Genomic DNA, 22,038 nt, shown 5'->3' with positions numbered 1-22,038 from the left:
TGGGATGCAGTGACTGATTGAAATGGGATGCAGTGACTGAGTGAAATGGGAGGCAGTGACTGAGTGAAGTGGGATGCAGTGACTGAGTGAAGTGGGATGCAGTGACTGAGTGAAGTGGGATGCAGTGACTGAGGGAAGTGGGATGCAGTGACTGAGGGAAGTGGGATGCAGTGACTGAGGGAAGTGGGATGCAGTGACTGAGGGAAATGGGATGCAGTGACTGAGGGAAATGGGATGCAGTGACTGTCTGAAATGGGAGGCAGTGACTGAGTGAAGTGGGAGGCAGTGACTGAGTGAAGTGGGAGGCAGTGACTGAGTGAAGTGGGATGCAGTGACTGAGGGAAATCGGATGCAGTGACTGAGGGAAATGGGAGGTAGTGACTGGGTGAAATGGGATGCAGTGACTGAGTGAAATGAGAGGGAGTGACTGAGTGAAGTGGGAGGCAGTGACTGAGTGAAGTGGGAGGCAGTGACTGAGTGAAGTGGGAGGCAGTGACAGAGGGTGATGGGATGCAGTGACTGAGCGTAATGGGATGCAGTGACTGAGTGAAATGGGATGCAGTGACTGAGGGTAATGTGATGCAGTGACTGAGTGAAATGCGATGCTGTGACTGAGGAGGGGACATGGAGTGACTGAGTGAAATGGGGTGCTGAGACTGAGTGAAATGGGATGCAGTGACTGAGTGAAATGGGATGCAGTGATTGAGGGAAATAAGATGCAGTGACTGAAGGAAATGAGATGCAGTGACTGAGGGATTGGAGATGCAGTGACTTGGAAATGGAATGCTGTGACTGAGGGCAATGGGATGCACTGTCTCAGTTCAGTGAGATGCACTGTCTCAGTTAAATGGGATGCAGTGACTGAGTCAAATGGGATGCAGTGACTGAGTCAAATGGGATGCAGTGACTGGATGAAATGGGATGCAGTGACTGGATGAAATGGGATGCAGTGACTGGATGAAATGGGATGCAGTGACTGAGTGAAATGGGATGCAGTGACAGAGGGAAATGGGATGCAGTGACTGAGTGTAATGGGACGCAGTGACTGAGGGTAATGTGATGCCGTGACTGTGGGAATATTGCGCGGTGACTGATGGAAATCGATTCGCTGTCTCAGTTGAATAGGATTCACTCTCTCCATTAAATGGGATGCAGTGACTGAGTGAAATGGGATGCAGTGACTGTGGGAAATGGGATGTAGTGACTGAGGGAAATGGGGTGCAGTGACTGAGTGAAATGGGATGCAGTGACTGAGGGAAATGGGATGCAGTGACTGAGGGAAATGGGATGCAGTGACTGAGTGAAATGGGATGCAGTGACTGAGTCAAATGGGATGCAGTGACTGAGTGAAATGGGATGTAGTGACTGAGGGAAATGGGGTGCAGTGACTGAGGGAAATGGGGTGCAGTGACTGAGGGAAATGGGGTGCAGTGACTGAGTGAAATGGGATGCAGTGACTGAGTGAAATGGGATGCAGTGACTGAGTGAAATGGGATGCAGTGACTGAGTGAAATGGGATGCAGTGACTGACTGTAATGTGATGCCGTGACTGTGGGGAATTGGGTGCGGTGACTGTGGGAAATGGGATGCTGTGACTGAGAGAAATGGGATGCTGTGACTGAGTGAAATGGGATGCATTGACCGTGGGAAATGGGATGCAGTGTCTGAGTGAAATGGGATGCTGTGTCTGAGTGAAATGGGATACTGTGACTGAGGGAAATGGGATGCAGTGGCTGAGCGAAATGAGATGCAGTGACTGAGCGAAATGGGATGCAGTGACTGAGGGAAATGGGGTGCAGTGACTGAGGAAATGGGATGCAGTACCTGACGGAACTTGAATGCAGCGTCAGTTGAGAAACGGGATGCAGTGACTGAGTGAAATGAGAGGGAGTGACTGAGTGAAGTGGGAGGCAGTGACTGAGTGAAGTGGGAGGCAGTGACTGAGTGAAGTGGGAGGCAGTGACAGAGGGTAATGGGATGCAGTGACAGAGGGTAATGGGATGCAGTGACAGAGGGTAATGGGATGCAGTGACTGAGCGTAATGGGATGCAGTGACTGAGCGTAATGGGATGCAGTGACTGAGCGTAATGGGATGCAGTGACTGAGCGTAATGGGATGCAGTGACTGAGTGAAATGGGATGCAGTGACTGAGGGTAATGTGATGCAGTGACTGAGTGAAATGCGATGCTGTGACTGAGGAAGGGACATGGAGTGACTGAGTGAAATGGGATGCAGTGACTGAGTGAAATGGGGTGCCTAGACTGACGGTAATGGGATGCAGTCACTGAGTGAAATGGGATGCAGTGACTGAGTGAAATGGGATGCAGTGACTGAGTGAAATGGGATGCAGTGACTGAGGGAAATAAGATGCAGTGACTGAGGGAAATGAGATGCAGTGACTGAGGGAATGGAGATGCAGTGACTTGGAAATGGAATGCTGTGACTGAGGGCAATGGGATGCACTGTCTCAGTTAAATGGGATGCAGTGACTGAGTCAAATGGGATGCAGTGACTGAGTCAAATGCGATGCAGTGACTGGATGAAATGGGATGCAGTGTCTGGATGAAATGGGATGCAGTGACTGGATGAAATGGGATGCAGTGACTGAGCGAAATGGGATGCAGTGACTGAGCGAAATGGGATGCAGTGACTGAGTGAAATGGGATGCAGTGACTGAGGGAATTGGGGTGTAGTGACTGAGGAAATGGGATGCAGTACCTGACGGAACTTGAATGCAGCGTCAGTTGAGAAACGGGATGCAGTGACGGAGTGCAATGGGATGCAGTGACGGAGTGCAATGGGATGCAGTGACTGAGTGAAGTGGGAGGCAGTGACTGAGGGTAATGGGATGCAGTGACAGAGGGTAATGGGATGCAGTGACAGAGGGTAATGGGATGCAGTGACAGAGTGTAATGGGATGCAGTGACAGAAGGTAATGGGATGCAGTGACAGAGGGTAATGGGATGCAGTGACAGAGGGTAATGGGATGCAGTGACAGAGGGTAATGGGATGCAGTGACAGAGGGTAATGGGATGCAGTGACAGAGCGTAATGGGATGCAGTGACAGAGCGTAATGGGATGCAGTGACAGAGCGTAATGGGATGCAGTGACAGAGCGTAATGGGATGCAGTGACAGAGCGTAATGGGATGCAGTGACTGAGCGAAATGGGATGCAGTGACTGAGTGAAATCCGATGCTGTGAGTGAAGTAAAGGAGATGCAGTGACTTGGGGAAATGGGTTGCAATGACTAGGGGAAATGGGTTGCAGTGACTGTGGGAAATGGGTTGCAGTGACTGAGGGAAATGGGCTGCAGTGCCTGAGTGAAATGGGCTGCAGTGCCTGAGTGAAATGGGCTGCAGTGCCTGAGTGAAATGGGATGCAGTGCCTGAGTGAAATGGGATGCAGTGACTGAGTGATAATGGGATGCAGTGACTGATGGAGATGGGATGCAATGACTGAACGAAATGAGATGCAGTGACTGAGTGAAATGCGATGCAGTGACTAAGGAAAGGACATGCAGTGACTATGGGAAATGGGATCCACTGACTGAGTGAGATGGGGTGTCGGGACTGTGGGGAGTAGGGTGTGGTGACTGATGGAAATTGATTCACTGTCTCAGTTGAACAGGATTCACTGTCTCCGTTAAATGAGATGCAGTGACTGAGTGAAATGCGATGCACTGACTGATTGAAATGGGATGCAGTGACTGATGGAAATGCGATGCAGTGACTGGATGAAATGGGAGACACTGACTGAGTGAAATGGGCGGCAGTGCCTGAGTGAAATGGGCGGCAGTGCCTGAGTGAAATGGGCGGCAGTGCCTGAGTGAAATGGGCGGCAGTGCCTGAGTGAAATGGGCGGCAGTGCCTGAGTGAAATGGGATGCAGTGACTGAGTGAAATGGGACCCAGTGACTGAGTGCAATGGGACGCAGTGACTGAGGATAATGTGAGACCGTGACTGTGGGGAATATTGCACGGTGACTGATGGAAATGGATTTGCTATCTCAGTTGAATAGGATTCACTCTCTCCATTAAATGGGATGCATTGTCTGAGTGAAATGGGATGCAGTGACTGTGGGAAATGGGATATAGTGACTGAGAGACATGGGATGCAGTCACTGAGGGAAATGAAATGCAGGGACTGAGGGTAATGAGACGCAGTGACTGAAGGAAATGCGATGCAGTGACTGTGGGAAATGGGATGCAGTAACTGAGTGAAATGCGATGCAGTGACTGAAGTAAAGGAGATGCAGTGACTTGGGGAAATGGGTTGCAGTGACTAGGGGAAATGGGTTGCAGTGACTGTGGGAAATGGGTTGCAGTGACTGAGGGAAATGGGATGCAGTGCCTGAGTGAAATGGGCTGCAGTGACTGATTGAAATGGGATGCAGTGACTGAGTGATAATGGGATGCAGTGACTGAGTGATAATGGGATGCAGTGACTGATGGAAATGGGATGCAATGACTGAACGAAATGAGATGCAGTGACTGAGTGAAATGCGATGCAGTGACTAAGGAAAGGACATGCAGTGACTATGGGAAATGGGATGCACTGACTGAGTGAGATGGGATGCAGTGACTGAGGGAAATGCGATGCTGTGACTGAGGGAAATGCGATGCTGTGACTGAGGGAAATGCGATGCAGTGACTGTGGGAAATGGGATATATTGACTGAGAGAAATGGGATGCAGTCACTGAGGGAAATGAAATGCAGGGACTGAGGGTAATGAGACGCAGTGACTGAAGGAAATGTCATGCAGTGACTGTGGGAAATGGGATGCAGTGACTGAGTGAAATGCGATGCAGTGAGTGAAGTAAAGGAGATGCAGTGACTTGGGGAAATGGGTTGCAGTGACTGTGGGAAATGGGTTGCAGTGACTGTGGGAAATGGGTTGCAGTGACTGAGGGAAATGGGCTGCAGTGCCTCAGTGAAATGGGCGGCAGTGCCTGAATTAAATGGGATGCTGTGACTGAGGGAAATGGGACCCAGTGACTGAGTGCAATGGGACGCAGTGACTGAGGATAATGTGATACCGTGACTGTGGGGAATATTGCGCGGTGACTGATGGAAATGGATTTGCTGTCTCAGTTGAATAGGATTCACTCTCTCCATTAAATGGGATGCTGTGAATGAGGGAAATGGGATGCAGTGACTGTGGGAATTGGGTTGCAGTGACTATAGGAAAGGTTGCAGTGACTGAGGGAAATGGGATGCAGTGTCTGAGGGAAATGGGATGCAGTGTCTGAGGGAAATGGGATGCAGTGACTTACTGAAATGGGAGGTAGTGACTGACTGAAATGGGAGGGAGTGACTGAGTGAAATGGGAGGCAGTGTCTGAGTGAAGTGGGAGGCAGTGACTGAGTGAAATGTGATGCATTCACCGAGTGAAATGTGATGCAGTCACTGAGGGAAATGAGATGCAGTGACTGAGGGTAATGTGATGCAGTGACTGAGGGTAATGGGGTGCTGAGACTCGGTGAAATGTGATGCAGTGACTGAGTGAAATGGGATGCAGTCACTGAGGGAAATGAAATGCAGGGACAGAGGGTTATGAGACGCAGTGACTGAATGAAATGCGATGCAGTGACTGTGGGAAAGGAGATGCAGTGACTGTGGGAAAGAGGTTGCAGTGACTGGGGGAAATGGGTTGCAGTGACTGGGGGAAATGGGTTGCAGTGACTGTGGGAAATGGGATGCAGTGAGTGAGGGAAATGAGTTGCAGTGCCTGTGTCAAATGGGCGGCAGTGCCTGAGTGAAATGGGCGGCAGTGCCTGAGTGAAATGGGCGGCAGTGCCTGAGTGAAATGGGCTGCAGTGCCTGAGTGAAATGGGCTGCAGTGCCTGAGTGAAATGGGCTGCAGTGCCTGAGTGAAATGGGATGCAGTGCCTGAGTGAAATGGGATGCAGTGCCTGAGTGAAATGGGATGCAGTGACTGAGTGAAATGGGACACAGTGACTGACTGAAATGGGACGCTGTGACTGAGGGAAATGGGATGCAGTGAGTGAGGGAAATGGGAGGCAGTGACTATGGGAAATGGGATGCACTGACTGAGGGAGATGGGGTGCTCAGACTGAGTGAAATGTGATGCAGTGACTGAGGGAAATGTGACGCAGTGACTGAGGGAAAGGAGATGCAGTGACTTACTGAAATGGGAGGTAGTGACTGACTGAAATGGGATGGAGTGACTGAGTGAAGAGGGAGGCAGTGACTGAGTGAAGAGGGAGGCAGTGACTGAGTGAAATGTGATGCAGTCACCGAGTGAAATGTGATGCAGTCACTGAGTGAAATGGGATGCAGTCACTGAGGGAAATGAAATGCAGGGACAGAGGGTTATGAGACGCAGTGACTGAATGAAATGCGATGCAGTGACTGTGGGAAAGGAGATGCAGTGACTGGGGGAAATAGGTTGCAGTGACTGGGGGAAATGGGTTGCAGTGACTGAGGGAAATGGGATGCAGTGACTGAGTCAAATAGGCTTCAGTGCCTGAGTGAAATGGGCTGCAGTGCCTGAGTGAAATGGGCTGCAGTGCCTGAGTGAAATGGGCTGCAGTGCCTGAGTGAAATGGGATGCAGTGACTGAGGGATAATGGGATGCAGTGACTGATGGAAATGGGATGCACTGACTGAACGAAATGAGATGCAGTGACTGAACGAAATGAGATGCAGTGACTGAACGAAATGAGATGCAGTGACAGAGGGAAATGAGATGCAGTGGCAGAGGGAAATGAGATGCAGTGACTGAGGGAAATGAGATGCAGTGACTGAGAGACAGGTGGTGTCGTGACTGAGGGACAGGAGGTGCCGTGACTGAGGGACAGGAGATGCCGTGACTGTGGGAAATGAGATGCAGTGACTGTGGGAAAGGAGATGCAGTGACTGTGGGAAATGGGTTGCAGTGACTGTGAGAAAAGTTTGCAGTGACTGTGGGAAAAGGGAGGCAGTGACTGAGTTTAATGTGATGCAGTGACTGAGTGAAATGGGATGCAGTGACTGAGTGAAATGGGATGCAGTGACTGTGGGAAATGGGATGCAGTGACTGTGGGAAATGGGATGCAGTGACTGAGGGAAATGTGATGCAGTGTCTGAGGGAAATGGGACGCAGTGACTGAGGGTAATGGGACGCAGTGACTGAGGGAAATGGGACGCAGTGACTGAGGGTAATGGGACGCAGTGACTGAGGGAAGTGAGATGCAGTGACTGAGGGAAAGGAGATGCAGTGACTGAGGGAAATGGGATGCAGTGCCTGAGTGAAATGGGATGCTGTGACTGAGTAAAATAGGATGCAGTCACTGTGGGAAATGAGTTGCAGTGACTGTACGAAAAGGTTGCAGTGACTGAAGGATTTGGGATGCAGTGACTGAGGGAAATGGAATGCAGTGACTGAGGAAAGGACATGCAGTGAATATGGGAAATGGGTTGCACTGCCTGAGTGAAATGGGATGCTGTGACTGAGTAAAATAGGATGCAGTCACTGTGGGAAATGAGTTGCAGTGACTGTACGAAAAGGTTGCAGTGACTGAAGGATTTGGGATGCAGTGACTGAGGGAAAGGAGATGCAGTGACTGTGGGAAATGGAATGCTGTTACTGAGGGTAATGGGATGGTGTGACTGAGTGTATTGGGATGCTGTGACTGAGAGAAATGGGATGCTGTGACTGAGTGAAATGGGATGCTGTGACTGTGGGAATTGGGTTGCAGTGACTGTGGGAAACGTTTGCTGTGACTGTGGGAAACGGGAGGCAGTGACTGAGGGAAACGGGAGGCAGTGACTGAGGGAAACGGGAGGCAGTGACTGAGTGAAGTGGGAGGCAGTGACTGAGTGAAGTGGGAGGCAGTGACTGAGTGAAGTGGAATGCAGTGACTGAGGGAAATCGGATGCAGTGACTGAGGGAAATGGGAGGTAGTGACTGAGTGAAATGGGATGCACTGACTGTGGGAAATGGGATGCAGTGACTGAGTGAAATGGGATGCAGTGACTTCGTGCAATGGGATGCAGTGACTGAGTGAAATGGGAGGCAGTGACTGTGGGGAGTAGGGTGTGGTGACTGATGGAAATTGATTCACTGTCTCAGTTGAACAGGTTTCACTCTCTCTGTTAAATGGGATGCAGTGACTGAGTGAAATGGGATGCATTGACTCAGTGAAATGGGATGCAGTGACTGAGTGATAATGGGATGCAGTGACTGATGGAAATGGAATGCAGTGACTGAGTGAAATGGGATGCAGTGACTGAGGGAAATGGGAGGCAGTGACTATGGGAAATGGGATGCACTGACTGAGTGAGATGGGGTGCTCAGACTGAGTGAAATGTGATGCAGTGACTGAGTGAAATGTGATGCAGCGACTGAGGGAAAGGAGATGCAGTGACTGACTCAAATGGGAGCTAGTGACTGACTGAAATGGGAGCTAGTGACTGACTGAAATGGGAGGTAGTGACTGACTGAAATGGGAGGCAGTGACTGAGTGAAGTGGGAGGCAGTGACTGAGTGAAGTGGGAGGCAGTGACTGAGTGAAGTGGGAGGCAGTGACTGAGGGTAATGGGATGCAGTGACTGAGGGTAATGGGATGCAGTGACTGAGGGTAATGGGATGCCGTGACTGAGGCTAATTAGATGCAGTGACTGAGTGAAATGGGATGCAGTGACTGAGTGAAATGGGATGCAGTGACTGAGTGAAATGGGATGCAGTGACTGAGTGAAATGAGTTGCACAGATTGTGTGAGATGGGATGCACTGATTGTGTGAGATGGGATGCACTGATTGTGTGAAATGGGATGCACTGATTGTGTGAAATGGGATGCAGTGACTGTGTCAAATGGGACGCAGTGACTCAGTGAAATGTGATTCCGTCACTGAGTGAAATGTGATCCACTCACTGAGTGTACTGTCATTCAGTCACTGAGTGAACTGTGATGCAGTCACTGAGTGAAATAGGATGCAGTGGCTGAGTGAAATGGGATGCAGTGACTGAGTGAAATGGGATGCAGTGACTGAGTGAAATGGGATGCAGTGACTGAGTGAAATGGGATGCAGTGACTGAGTGAAATGGGATGCAGTGACTGAGTGAAATGGGATGCAGTGACTGAGTGAAATGAGTTGCACAGATTGTGTGAGATGGGATGCACTGATTGTGTGAGATGGGATGCACTGATTGTGTGAAATGGGATGCACTGATTGTGTGAAATGGGATGCAGTGACTGTGTCAAATGGGACGCAGTGACTCAGTGAAATGTGATTCCGTCACTGAGTGAAATGTGATCCACTCACTGAGTGTACTGTCATTCAGTCACTGAGTGAACTGTGATGCAGTCACTGAGTGAAATAGGATGCAGTGGCTGAGTGAAATGGGATGCAGTGACTGAGTGAAATGGGATGCAGTGACTGAGTGAAATGGGATGCAGTGACTGAGTGAAATGGGATGCAGTGACTGAGTGAAATGTGATGCAGTGACTGAGAGACATGGGATGCAGTGACTGAGGGAAATGGATGCAGTGACTGAGTGACATGAGTTGCAGTGACAGAGGTACTGGGAAGGAGTTTCTGAGTTAATAGGGAATCAGTGCCCGATTGGGCATGGGGTGCAGTGACTGAGGGAAATGGGATACAGTGCCTGACCGAAAAGGGACGCACTGACTGAGTGAAATGGGATGCAGTGACTGAGGGACATGGGATGCAGTGACTTAGGGACATGGGATGCAGTGACTGAGGGACATGGGATGCAGTGACACACGGACATGGGATGCAGTGACACACGGACATGGATGCACTGACTGAGGGAATTATGATGCAGTGACTGCGTGAAATGGGATGCAGTGACTGAGTGAAATGCGATGCAGTCACTGAGTGCAATGTGATGCAGTGACTGAGTGAAATGTGATGCAGTGACTGCTTGAAATGGGATGCATCACTGAGTGCAATGGGATGCAGTGACTGGGTGAAATGGGATGCAGTGAATGATGGAAATTGGATGTAGTGAAAGAGTGACATGAGCTGCAGTGTCTGATGGAAATGTGATGCAGTGACTGAGGGAAATGGATGAATGGGCCCCGCAGCCCTTCCCTGCTCACAGGGACTGCCCCTGCAGCCCTGACCCGCTCACAGCGACTGGGCCCCGCAGCCGTGTCCCACTCACAGGGACTGGCCCCCGCAGCCCTGACCCACTCACAGGGACTGGCCCCCGCAGCCCTGGCCCCGACAGCCATGACCCGCTCACAGGGACTGGCCCCCGCAGCCCTGACCCGCTCACAGGGACTGGCCCCCGCAGCCCTGGCCCCGACAGCCATGACCCGCTCACAGGGACTGGCCCCCGCAGCCCTGACACGCTCACAGGGACTGGACCCCGCAGCCCTGTCCCGCTCACAGGGACTGGTCCCCGCACCCCTGTCCCGCTCACAGGGACTGGTCCCCGCACCCCTGTCCCGCTCACAGGGACTGGTCCCCGCACCCCTGTCCCGCTCACAGGGACTGGTCCCCGCACCCCTGTCCCGCTCACAGGGACTGGCCCCCGCAGCCCTGGCCCCGACAGCCCTGACCCGCTCACAGGGACTGGCCCCCGCAGCCCTGACACGCTCACAGGGACTGGCCCCCGCAGCCCTGGCCCCGACAGCCATGACCCGCTCACAGGGACTGGCCCCCGCAGCCCTGACACGCTCACAGGGACTGGACCCCGCAGCCGTGTCCCGCTCACAGGGACTGGTCCCCGCACCCCTGTCCCGCTCACAGGGACTGGCCCCCGCAGCCCTGACACGCTCACAGGGACTGGACCCCGCAGCCCTGCCCTGCTCACAGGGACTGTCCCCGCAGCCCTGACCCGTTGACAGGTGCTGGCCTCCGCAGCCCTGACCCGCTCACAGCGACTTGCCCCCCGACAGTCCTGTCCCGCTCACAGCGTACTACCCCCCGCAGCCCTGATCCGCTCACAGTGAACAACCCCCCGTAGCCCTGACCCGCTCACAGGGACTGGGCCCCGCTGCCCTGTCCCGCTCAGAGGGACTGGCCCCCGCAGCCCGGACCCGCTCGCAGCGTACTGCCCCTGGCAGCCGTGTCCCGCTCACAGCGGACTGGCCCCCGCAGCCCTGTCCCGCTCGCAGTGATTTGCCCCCTGCAGTCCTTTCGCGCTCACAGGAACTGGCCCCCATTGCCCTGACCCTCTCACAGGGACTGGCCCCCGCAGCCCTGACCTGCTCACAGGCTCTGGCCCCCGCAGCCCTGACCCGCACTCATGGACTGGGCCCTGCAGCCCTGACCCGCTCACAGCGATTTGCCCCCTGCAGTCCTGTCCCGCTGACGAGGACTGACCCCCTGCAGTCCTGACCCGCTCACAGGGACTGGCCCCCACAGCCCTGACCCGCTCACAGCGATTTACCCCGCAGTCCTGTCCCGCTGACAGGGACTTGCCCTCGCAGCCCTGACCTGCTCACAGCAACTTGCTCCTCCGTCGTGACCCGCTCACAGCGTCTTGCCTCCCATCCCTCTTGCACAGGTCACCCCTTGCTCAGATACGGTCCCAATTATCCATGAACCGGAAACCCTGCCCCCTGTGCCAGCTCCTTAACCATGCATTCATCTCACCTGTCTTTCTATGACTTAGCTCACTCACATGTGGCACTCATGGCAACCCATAAATTATTACCCTCTCGGTCCTGCCTTTCAGCCTCTTTGCTAACTCCTTGCACATAGTCCGCAGGATGTCATCCCTCTTTCTGCCTATGTCATTGGTACCAACGTGCCCCGTGGCCTCTGGCTGCTCACCCTCCCCTTTAATAATTTGTTGCAACCAATCAGAGATGTCCTTGACCTTGCACCAGGGAAGCAACACGCAGCCCTGGTGTCTCAAATGTGGCGACAGAATCTATGCCCCCAACGAATGAGTCTCCAACCACACTCGCTCACTTGGATTTGCCTTACTCTGTCCCACAGCAGGGTGGTTTGCACTATGGACCTGGCTACTGCTGATTATATAACTGACCCAGTTTAGTTTTAGATCAGTGTTAACCTTGGTTTAGTGGATAGCTAAGCACCTCAGTAGTCTACAATACAGGAGAAATACATTATAAGCTGACAGATTCTGTGACAGTCAAGAACAAGCACTGAATTGTTCTGACCTCATTTCCAACACCTGGCCCATAGCCTTGCATGGCTTGGATTGCACTTGCACATTAAAAAAAAATAAATGTAAGGATGATGTTCAGGTAAGGACATGGAATTTTTTTGATATGGTCATATTCTCTCTTGTTGGAGCTGATTGCTGCTTAGCACTTGTATGGTGCAAATGTAACTTATCCTTTATCAGGCCAAGCCTGATCGTTGTCCAAGTCTCACTGTATTTTCTCATTGTTGACTTAATGTTGGTTCGGCCCAACAGTGTTGTACATACCCTGCCTATTCTGAAACTCTACCACTTAATATTAAGTCTAATAAAGACAAGTATCCAATCTGCCTTCCAAACCACTTCAACGACCTGGTCCATTACATTGGGGGATCAACAGGCATGCACATCAAGATCCTGAGATCCCTCTGATCATTGGTGCTTGTGAGGTCCCTATGATTCATCATGGGCTCCAAGATCTGATTGTGCTGTGTCACCTAATCCTTATCCCATTTGTCCTTACATGAAATAATGTTCACAAACGCTTCTCAAAAATTCTTCCCAATCCTACTTTTTGCAATCATGACACAGGTGAGCATAAAACTTGGAACACGACAGCAACAGGAATGTGCCCTTTGGCCCACCATATTGGGCCAAACATGACAACAAATGAAATAATCCCTTCTGCCTGTCCTTGATCCATAGTCCTCCATTCCTTGCATATTCGTGCACTTAACTAAAAGTCCCTTTTAAATGCTTTCATCGTATCTGCATCCACTACCACCCCGGGCAATGTATTCCACACTTTTAACATGCTCAGTGTGAAATATTTGCCCCTCACATCTCTTTTGAACTTCCCCCCTCTCAGCTTAAATGCATGCCCCCTAATAGTGGACACTTCAACTCCGGGGGAGAAATTTTCTGACCGTTAGCTGTATTTATGTATCTCCTAATTTTGTAGACTTCTATCAAGCCTGCCCTCAGCTTCTACTGCTCCAGAGAAAACGAAGAGTTTTTCCAGCTTCTCCCTCTCGTTCATACCCTCTATTCCAGTCAGCATGCTGGTAAATCTCTTCTGCACCCTGTCCAAAGCCTGCACGTCCTTAGTGTAATGTGGCGGCCAGAATTGAATGCAATACTCTGTGTGGTCTCACCAAAGTCTTGTAAAGCTGCAATGTGACATCCTGACTCTTGCACTGAGTTCCCCTATGAATAAAGGCAAGCATGCGATATGCCTTCTTGACCACCCTATCTACTTGTGTGGCTACTGTCAGGGAGTTATGGTCTAGGACCCCAAGATCCCTCTGGACATCACTGCTGTTTGGGGTCCTGCCATTAACTGTGTATCCCTTTCCTTAACACTTGGTCTCCTAAAATGCAACACCTCATGCCTGCCCAGATTAAATTCCATCGGCCATTTCTCCGCTCGTGTTTGCAATTGGTCTGTATCTTGCTGTGTCCTTTGACAACCTTCCATGCTGTCCACAAGTCCACTGGTCCTTATATCATCTGCAAACTTACTAATCCCCCATCTACATTTGCAACCAAGTCATTTACATATATCACAAACAGCAGAAGTCACATCGATGCGGAACACCACTCGTCACTGAGCTGCAGCCAGAAAAACAGCTTTCCACCACTGAGACGGCAAGAACTGTAGATGCTGGAATCAGAGATAACCAAGTGTGGAGCTGGAGGAACGCAGCAGGTCAGGCAGCATCAGAGGAACATGAAAGCTGACATTGTTGATGCTGCCTGGCCTGCTGTGTTCCTCCAGCCCTATACTGTGTTCTCTTTGTTAGCCTTCCACCGCTACCGTCTGCCTTATATGGGCAGGCCAAGTCACCACGGATCTCATGGATCTTAATCTTCTGGATGAGCATACCATGAGGGACCTTGTTAAAAACCTTCGTAAAATCCATGTATATGTTATCAACTGTTCTACCCTAATTGATCACCCTTGTCACCTCCTTGAAAACTTCAACTGACTTGGTAAGACATAACCTGCCCCGCATAATGCCATGCTGGCTGTCCCTTATTAGCCCATACCTTTGAGACATGAGACACTCACCAGTCTGTAGTTTCCTGGAAAGTCCCTGTTTTCCTGCTTGAACAGAGGAACGACTTTATCCACTCACCAGTCTCCGCAACCCCTCCAGTGCCTGGCAAGGATATCAGATCCTGTTGAAAGTGGTGTGTTGATGCATTTGTGTCATGATTGTGTTTTGTTTCAGCCCTACCATTCAAAGCAGTGCAAGAATGTCTTTGTGCAGCAGGCGAGTTGTGATGAGACTGAGCCTTCATACAATTGCAAGATGTTGAAAATTTGCCATTATTTATGAAAACAGTGATAAATTTCCATGATCAACATTTCTGTTACACTGCAATGATTATCCCGTGGCATGTAAAATCAGAAAGATACGATAAAATGAGACTGGGTCATATGCAGGGAGAATGTTTGCCTTTCATGTCTATAGAAGTAGTGAAATATTTCCATGAATCTAAGAGTCACTTTTCCGTTCATTGAAGGACACAATCATCGCCTTGGAAGCTTCATCACGATACTACTTTGCATTTCTGAAGAGGGAAGAAGAACAGGGAGGAATTAAACACATCACTACCACACCATCACTACCATTAGAGAAGTAGCAGGAGACAATCTAATGGAGTGAAAGCAGATTAGACTCTTTGCCGTGATGGTTTACTTTCTAAGATTCTCAACAATGAGCTTCTGAGTCGGTGTATGCGTTGATTGTAATTTCCCAAAAAGGTTTAGATTCTAGAGAAGCATCTGAGGGCTGGAAAACTGCCGATGTGACATACCTATTTAAAAAGGAGAGAGGCAAAAAGAAGATAACTACAACCGAAACAACGTAACATCTATTGTTGGAAATATGTGGCAATCAACTATGAAGAAAATAATAGCAGGACATTTGGAAAATCAGAATCTAATCAAACAGAATCACCATAGATAATGGGAACTGCAGATGCTGGAGAATCCAAGATGACAAAATGTGAGGCTGGATGAACACAGCAGGCCAAGCAGCATCTCAGGAGCACAAAAGCTGACGTTTCGGGCCTAGACCCTTCATCAGAGATGTGGATGGGGTGAGGGTTCTGGAATAAATAGGGAGAGAGGGGGAGGCGGACTGAAGATGGAGAGAAAAGAAGATAGGTGGAGAGAGTATAGGTGGGGAGGTAAGGAGGGGATAGGTCAGTCCAGGGAAGACGGACAGGTCAAGGAGGTGGGATGAGGTTAGTAGGTAGATGGGGGTTCGGCCAGGGGTGGGAGGAAGGGATGGGTGAGAGGAAGAACAGGTTAGGGAGGCAGAGACAGGTTGGACTGGTTTTAGGATGCAGTGGGTGAAGGGGAAGAGCTGGGCTGGTTGTGTGGTGCAGTGGGGGGAGGGGACGAATTGGGCTGGTTTAGGGATGCGGTGGGAGAGATTTTGAAACTGGTGAAGTCCACGTTGATACCATTATGCTGCAGGGTTCCCAGGCGGAATATGAGTTGCTGTTCCTGCAACCTTGGGGTGGCATCATTGTGGCACTGCAGGAGGCCCATGATGGCCATGTCATCTAAAGAATGGGAGGGGGAGTGGAAATGGTTTGCGACTGGGAGGTGCAGTTGTTTGTTGCGAACTGAGCGGAGGTGTTCTGCAAAGCGGTCCCCAAGCCTCCGCTTGGTTTCCCCAATGTTGAGGAAACCACACCGGGTACAGTGGATGCAGTATACCACATTGGCAGATGTGCAGATGAACCTCTGCTTAATGTGGAATGTCATCTTGGGGCCTGGGATAGGGGTGAGGGAGGTGGTGTGGGGCAAGTGTTGCATTTCCTGCGGTTGCAGGGGAACGTGTCGGGTGTGGTGGGGTTGGAGGGCAGTGTGGAGCGAACAAGGGAGTCACGGAGAGAGTGGTCTCTCCGGAAAGCAGACAGGGGTGGGGATGGAAAAATGTCTTGGGTGGTGAGGTCGGATTGTAGATGTCGGAAGTGTCAGAGGATGATGCGTTGTATCCGGAGGTTGGTGGGGTGGTGTGTGAGAACGAGGGGGATCCTCTTGGGGCGGTTGTGGCGGGGGCGGGGTGTGAGGGATGTGTTGCGGGAAATATGGGAGATGCGGTCAAGGGCATTCTCGATCACTGTTGGGGGCAAGTTGCAGTCCTTGAAGAACTTGGACATCTGGGATGTGCGGGAGTGGAATGTCTTATCGTGGGAGCAGAAGCGGCGGAGGCGGAGGAATTGGGATTAGGGGATGGAATTTTTGCAGGATGGTGGGTGGGAGGAGGTGTATTCTGGGTAGCTGTGGGAGTCGGTAGGCTTGAAATGGACATCAGTTACAAGCTGGTTGCCTGAGATGGAGACTGAGAAGTCCAGGAAGGTGAAGGATGTGCTGGAGATGGCCAAGAGAACTGAAGGTTGGGGTGGAAGGTGTTGGTGAAGTGGATGAACTGTTTGAGCTCCTCTGGGGAGCAAGAGGCGGCACCGATACAGTCATCAATGTACCGGAGGAAGAGGTGGGGTTTGGGGCCTCCAGTGACAGTGCAGCACTCCCTTAATATTGTGAAAGATTTTACGACCAGAGGCCACATTTTCAAATTGGTTGCCTATTAATTTAGGGGAAGAATTACTTCTTTCAGGTTGTAGCAATCTATTGAACACTTTAGCAGAGAGGTTTTCAGAGGTAATGCCATTAATTATATGCTCGGCTGAGATGGCCAGGTTAATTTTTAAATCAAGGAACAACGACAATGAGAAAAGGGTAGCCTTTACAGTGGAAGATACTTCAAGGATCCCCTTATTACGAAAGAATACAGGGAGGAATTAAACACATCACTACCACACCATCACTACCATGAGAGAAGTAGCAGTAGACAATCTAATGGAGTGAAAGCAGATTGGACTCTTCGCCGTGATGGTTGACTTTCTAAGATTCTAAACAATGAGCTTCAGAGTCGGAATATGCAGACTGTAATTTCCCAAAAAGGTTCAGATTCTCGAGAAGCATCTGAGGGCTGGAAAAATGCTGATGTGACGTCCCTATTTAAAAAGGAGAGAGGCAAAAAGAAGATAACTACAACCGAACCAGTCTAATATCTATTGTTGGAAATGTGTGGCAATCAACTATGAAGAAAATAATAGCAGGACATTTGGAAAATCATAATCTAATCAAACAGAATCACCATAGCCTGATGAAAGAGAAATTATGTCTGGCTAATTTGTTTGGGTTTTTGGAGGAAGTTTTGGAAGGAGAATTAACAGAGGAAAACCAGTAAATGTGTTGTGTTTGGACTTGGAGAAAGCATTGAGAATGTACACAAAAGTAATAAGCTAAGAGCTGAGGTTTTGAAGGTAGTATATTGCTATGGATCAGTATGCTTTGCATGTTCTGGAAGAAGAGATCACATCTCGAGTGAAATGCACCAAGTGAATATATATTTTGGGGAACTTGGTGGCAATGCGGTAAGTCAGTGCAGAGGGTAAGAGGTGCCATTTGCTTGCTTTTTTTGCCTTATAGTTCATAAGCATTTTTGTTTTGAGACAGGGTGAATTGAAGCCAGAATCAGGGACCGAGAGGGTGAACCAGGTTCATTGGTTGGTGATCGCTACTGGTTTAAGAATCTATTATCAGTAGCTTTCAGATTGAAAGTAAATCGGAGAAATATTTACAGGCTACAAACTAAAAGACCAGAATGTTTTCAAAACAAATTAAGATCGAAGTAATTGAAGTGGAGATGCCAGGCCAGATGATGATTTGTACCTACATGACGGGCGAGTGGTCAGGCCCCAGACTCCAGCTTACGTTTGATGAACTGGAATCTCAGTTTTGACCACTCAACAAATCATGTGGGGCAGAGTTACCAGGGAATGCTGTGCTTGAGGAGGCAGTCACACACCTTAGATTAACTAGCTGAAACTCGGTCAGTGGCCAATGACAAAGAACAGGGCAGGTGGAAGGATCCAGGATGTAGTGCAGAAGGAACCTTGGCCTTTGATCTTATCGAACAGGTTTGAGATTCTTTCTTCCTGTGTGGATGAGAGTGCAGGGTATAGGGAAGATGAGTAAACTGACTGTAGCACTGTGGGACAGGGGGGACATTCAGGAGGGGATAAAAAGTGAAATGTAGTTATAATCAGAGGTAGTATAGTTAGGGGAATGAACACTGTTCGTTGTGACCAGGATCGAGAGTCTCGAAAGTAGTGTTGCCTGCCTGGTGCCCAGGTTCAGAATATTCCATCTCGGCTACAAAGGAACTTGAAGTGGGAGGAGTAGAAATCCAGCTATCGTGGTCCACACAGGTACCATTGATATGGAAGAAAGAGGAAAGAGGTTCTGCTGAGGGATTATGAGCACCGAGGTGCTGAGGTGAGAAAGCAGAACCAGAATGGTAATAATCTCTGGATTATTATCTGAGCAATTCGGCACGGTGTGAACATAATTATAGATGTACATTGTTCAAATGGTGGCATGGCAGAAATGTGTTTGAATTCATGGGACATTGGCATCGGTACGGGGAAGGAGGGAGTCCTTCTGGTGTTATAGGCTCGACGAGAATCATATTGGGACAAGTATCCTCGCAAAATACAGAGCTAGGTCTGGGGCTAGGGCGTTAAAATAAAAAGTGTGGAGTGGGTGAGCTCAGTTGCATGGAAAATTGTGGAAAAAGTTAGAAGCTGGTAAGTGCTCGGCAAAGTTTCCAGAGCATAGGACAAAAAGTATGGAAATGGCCAGGAGTCTCACTTCAGCTGCAGCAGATAAGAAGGGTGGCTGTAAATGCCAGACTGAAGATCTTGTATTGAATTGCAGGGAGTGTATGAAACAAAGTGAATGAGTTTGTGGTGCAGATTGAAATTGACAGATACATCACTCTGGGTATCACAGAGAGGTGGTTGTTAGGGGATAAGTGTTGGGAACGAAATAGCCAATGATTCATGTCCGATAGAAAGAACAGGCAAATGGGCAGAGATAAGAAAGTGTGGAGCTGGTTGAGCACAGCAGGCCAAGCAGCATCTCAGGAGCGTAAAAGCTGACGTTTTGTGCCGAGACCCTTCTACTTCTGTGTGTTCATCCTGATCCACACTTTGTTATCTTGGATTCTGAAGCATCTGCAGTTCCCATTATCTCCGATACAAATGGACAGAGATGCCAGGGTTGGCTTGTCCGTAAGAAATGAGGTCGCGCTGAAGGAACCACAGCTCTTGTGCTTGTTTATTAATGACTTGGAGGAAAGAGGTGCATGTGCTGTGGCTAAATTTGTAGATGACAGAAAAAATATTTAGAAAGACAAGGCATGGCCCAGAAACAGAGATTTACCGGGATGTTACTTGGATCGGAATTGACTATTAGCAATTGACTAATAGCAATCTGACAAGCTTCGCAATGTAAAGAGATTTTTAGCTTCTTTTTCATTGTAAAGGTATTCTTTGGAATTAATTTGGCATATATTATTTGCATCTCAGGAAGTATGTTCATCACTGCATCTCAAAAAGTGCTCTGTTGTATAACAACAGCTTTTTAAAGATCACTTCAATGGTTGTGATTTTGAGTTGCCATAACACACATTAAATTACACTGTTGGCCAATCTGTCCATGATTATTTCATTATCTTATGTTTCAAACAGACAAGGAAATATTGGTGATGCAATGAAGTGTTTGAGTCTCAAATATAATTGCTGTTATAGTTTCCACTTGGAAGAAAGATTCACATCAAATTGACTGGTCAAGTAAATGGGACACTGACTGTGAGTACTTTGAATGTTCGAGTTATTCCTGAAATGAAAGTTATGACCTTGATGATTTCTCTTTCATGCAGCTATGAAGAGACGCTTTTAAAATATCCTCTAGGTTAGTGGTTCAGGCATAAAAGTGTGATATGTATATTTATGTATATACATGTACATGCGTAATCTGAAAAGATAATGAGTATAAATCACTTGTGACAAGGTGAGAATGAGTTATCCAGATAGTAAGAACTGCCAATGTTGGTGTCTGAGATAACACATTGTGGAGCTGGAGGAACACAGCAGGGCAGGCAGCATCAGAGGCTCAAGAAAGTTGAGGTTTTGGGTCAGGACCCTTCCTGAGAAATGGAGGGTGGAAGGGAGCTCAGAAACAAATAGCGTGGAGGGGGAGTAGGTGCTGGGGAAGGTAGGTGGGATGGTAATAAGTGAGTACTATCCACATTGGAACAGATTTTCCCCAGGGGGTATTGAGTACGAATTCCAAATCACTCTCAAAATCTTAGTGACTGTTAACGTTGATGTTTTTTGTCTGTGCGTTTCAGTAATTGCATGACAGTTGAATGGTTCGTTGAGAGTGAGGAACCTATGGACTCTCAGACACCAAGATGGAATTTAGTTCGAAGAGTGACTTCAAAATAGTTGCTTGCTTTTAAAATCTTGACCGTTTTTGCTGTCCAGTTGAATGAATTTAGCTCATACTGCTTCAATAGGAATTAGTGTTTAATAGGAACATATTTGTGAAACTCAGTTTCGCAAGTTTTAGCTTAAACTGGTGGAGACTTTCGGTGCTTGCAAAAAGGCTCATCTCTCCATTAATACCGAAGGAAAATTGGAGTTTAAAAGTAAGTTCACCCGCTGTCAGGGAATGAAATGTTAATGTTGACTCGAACATAATTTTTTAAAAAGTCATATATTTGTGCAACACTGACCTCAAATTAAAATTTGGATATGCTAGTTTTACAGATGGTTGGATATTGAATTCATTTTAAATGAGGGTGAAGATCACTTTAAATCCAGCATATTTGTGAAGAAAAGAAATAGCATGTCAAATAAAATTAACTGCATGACTCTTCATAGCCCTATATGTAGAATTTCATTCCGAACTATGAGACAGTTGTGACCCCATCCTACCTCAGTGCTCATGGCAAGAGTAAGACTCCTGTTTGACGTGCTGTGCACTGCATGGAATGGCGGCAACATCAGATTCATTGATGCTTGACAATCAAAAGAATATGACCATAAGATTTAAAATCAAAATCTCATTGAACACTTCAAGGAATGTATTACAGGAAGAGGGGGAAAGCATGTATGACTAATAGAAGGTGGTGGCGCAGATCACATAGACCTGTGTGCTAAAACTTATCACAAATTTCACATTGAATGGAACAGTTTAAACAGGCTGGAGGAAGCAGACGTGCCAGCCCAAACTTTTTGAATTTGAGCATTCTGTTCGTAAACATCAGCAAAATTGTGGGAAACATGTTTATTCTTTCTCTTTTATTGCACAGAACCATACGATGAGACTGTTTTGATGAGGAATTTAAAGATTATGTGTCCCATCCATTTGACTCACAGTTTGGTACCATAGGTTGGTACGATCTTCGTTGGAGAAGGAAAAGGGATGTTCCAGATACAGAAAATCGTCAAACCATTTACTACAAAGTCCATTTCTGGTTAGTATTAATTAATGCAGTTAACATTTTTAGCTCGAAATGATTGTACAATGGAGTCAATAAGAAAATTCCATCTGATATTCCACATAAATTTTAAGTGGATATTAAAGCAGCTCATTTCTTTTTCACGCTGTATGCTGCTTTCAAGAATGGTTGTCTTATTGTCGAAATGTTTAGCTTTGACTCCATGGCTTCTTCCATTAGCTCACATTGAAACACATGTTTCTTCAGCCAAAAATGCACGTTTACTCGGTGTAACTTGACTAACCTTCCCCTGTGGTTGTTCCCCTGAAATCCCCTGCAGTAGCTCCCCTGAAAAACAACTATACCATTTTGGATACTGTTCTGGGGGATGACTTAGCAGGGGTATGCAGTAGGGTGCAGGTCTCTGGCACAGAGTCTGTCCCTCTTGCACAGAAGGGAAGCGGGGATAGGAAGAGAGTGATAGTCATTGGGGACTCAATAGTTAGAGGCACTGATAGAAGATTTGCCGGGAACGAAAGAGACTCACGATTGGTGTGTTGCCGACCAGGT

The 22,038-nt window shown here is 48.5% G+C and overlaps 1 long non-coding RNA gene and 1 pseudogene across 1 annotated transcript in view; one reads left to right on the top strand and one right to left on the bottom strand.

The window, feature by feature from the left end:
* Positions 1-22,038, bottom strand: part of LOC132206905 (utrophin-like) — a 615,509-nt pseudogene that overhangs the window by 512,813 nt on the left and 80,658 nt on the right.
* The window catches only part of LOC132206957 (uncharacterized), a 51,279-nt gene continuing 50,684 nt past the window's right edge, over positions 21,444-22,038 (top strand). Inside the window, exon 1 of the long non-coding RNA XR_009443247.1 lies at positions 21,444-21,504. This is a non-coding gene — a long non-coding RNA (uncharacterized LOC132206957). The remainder of the gene's footprint in view (positions 21,505-22,038) is intronic.

This window comes from Stegostoma tigrinum, chromosome 44 (assembly GCF_030684315.1).
Source record: "Stegostoma tigrinum isolate sSteTig4 chromosome 44, sSteTig4.hap1, whole genome shotgun sequence".
Classification (NCBI taxonomy): domain Eukaryota; kingdom Metazoa; phylum Chordata; class Chondrichthyes; order Orectolobiformes; family Stegostomatidae; genus Stegostoma; species Stegostoma tigrinum.
The sequence above is the reverse complement of the archived record's forward strand: the minus strand, read 5'-3'. Positions and strand labels throughout refer to the sequence as shown.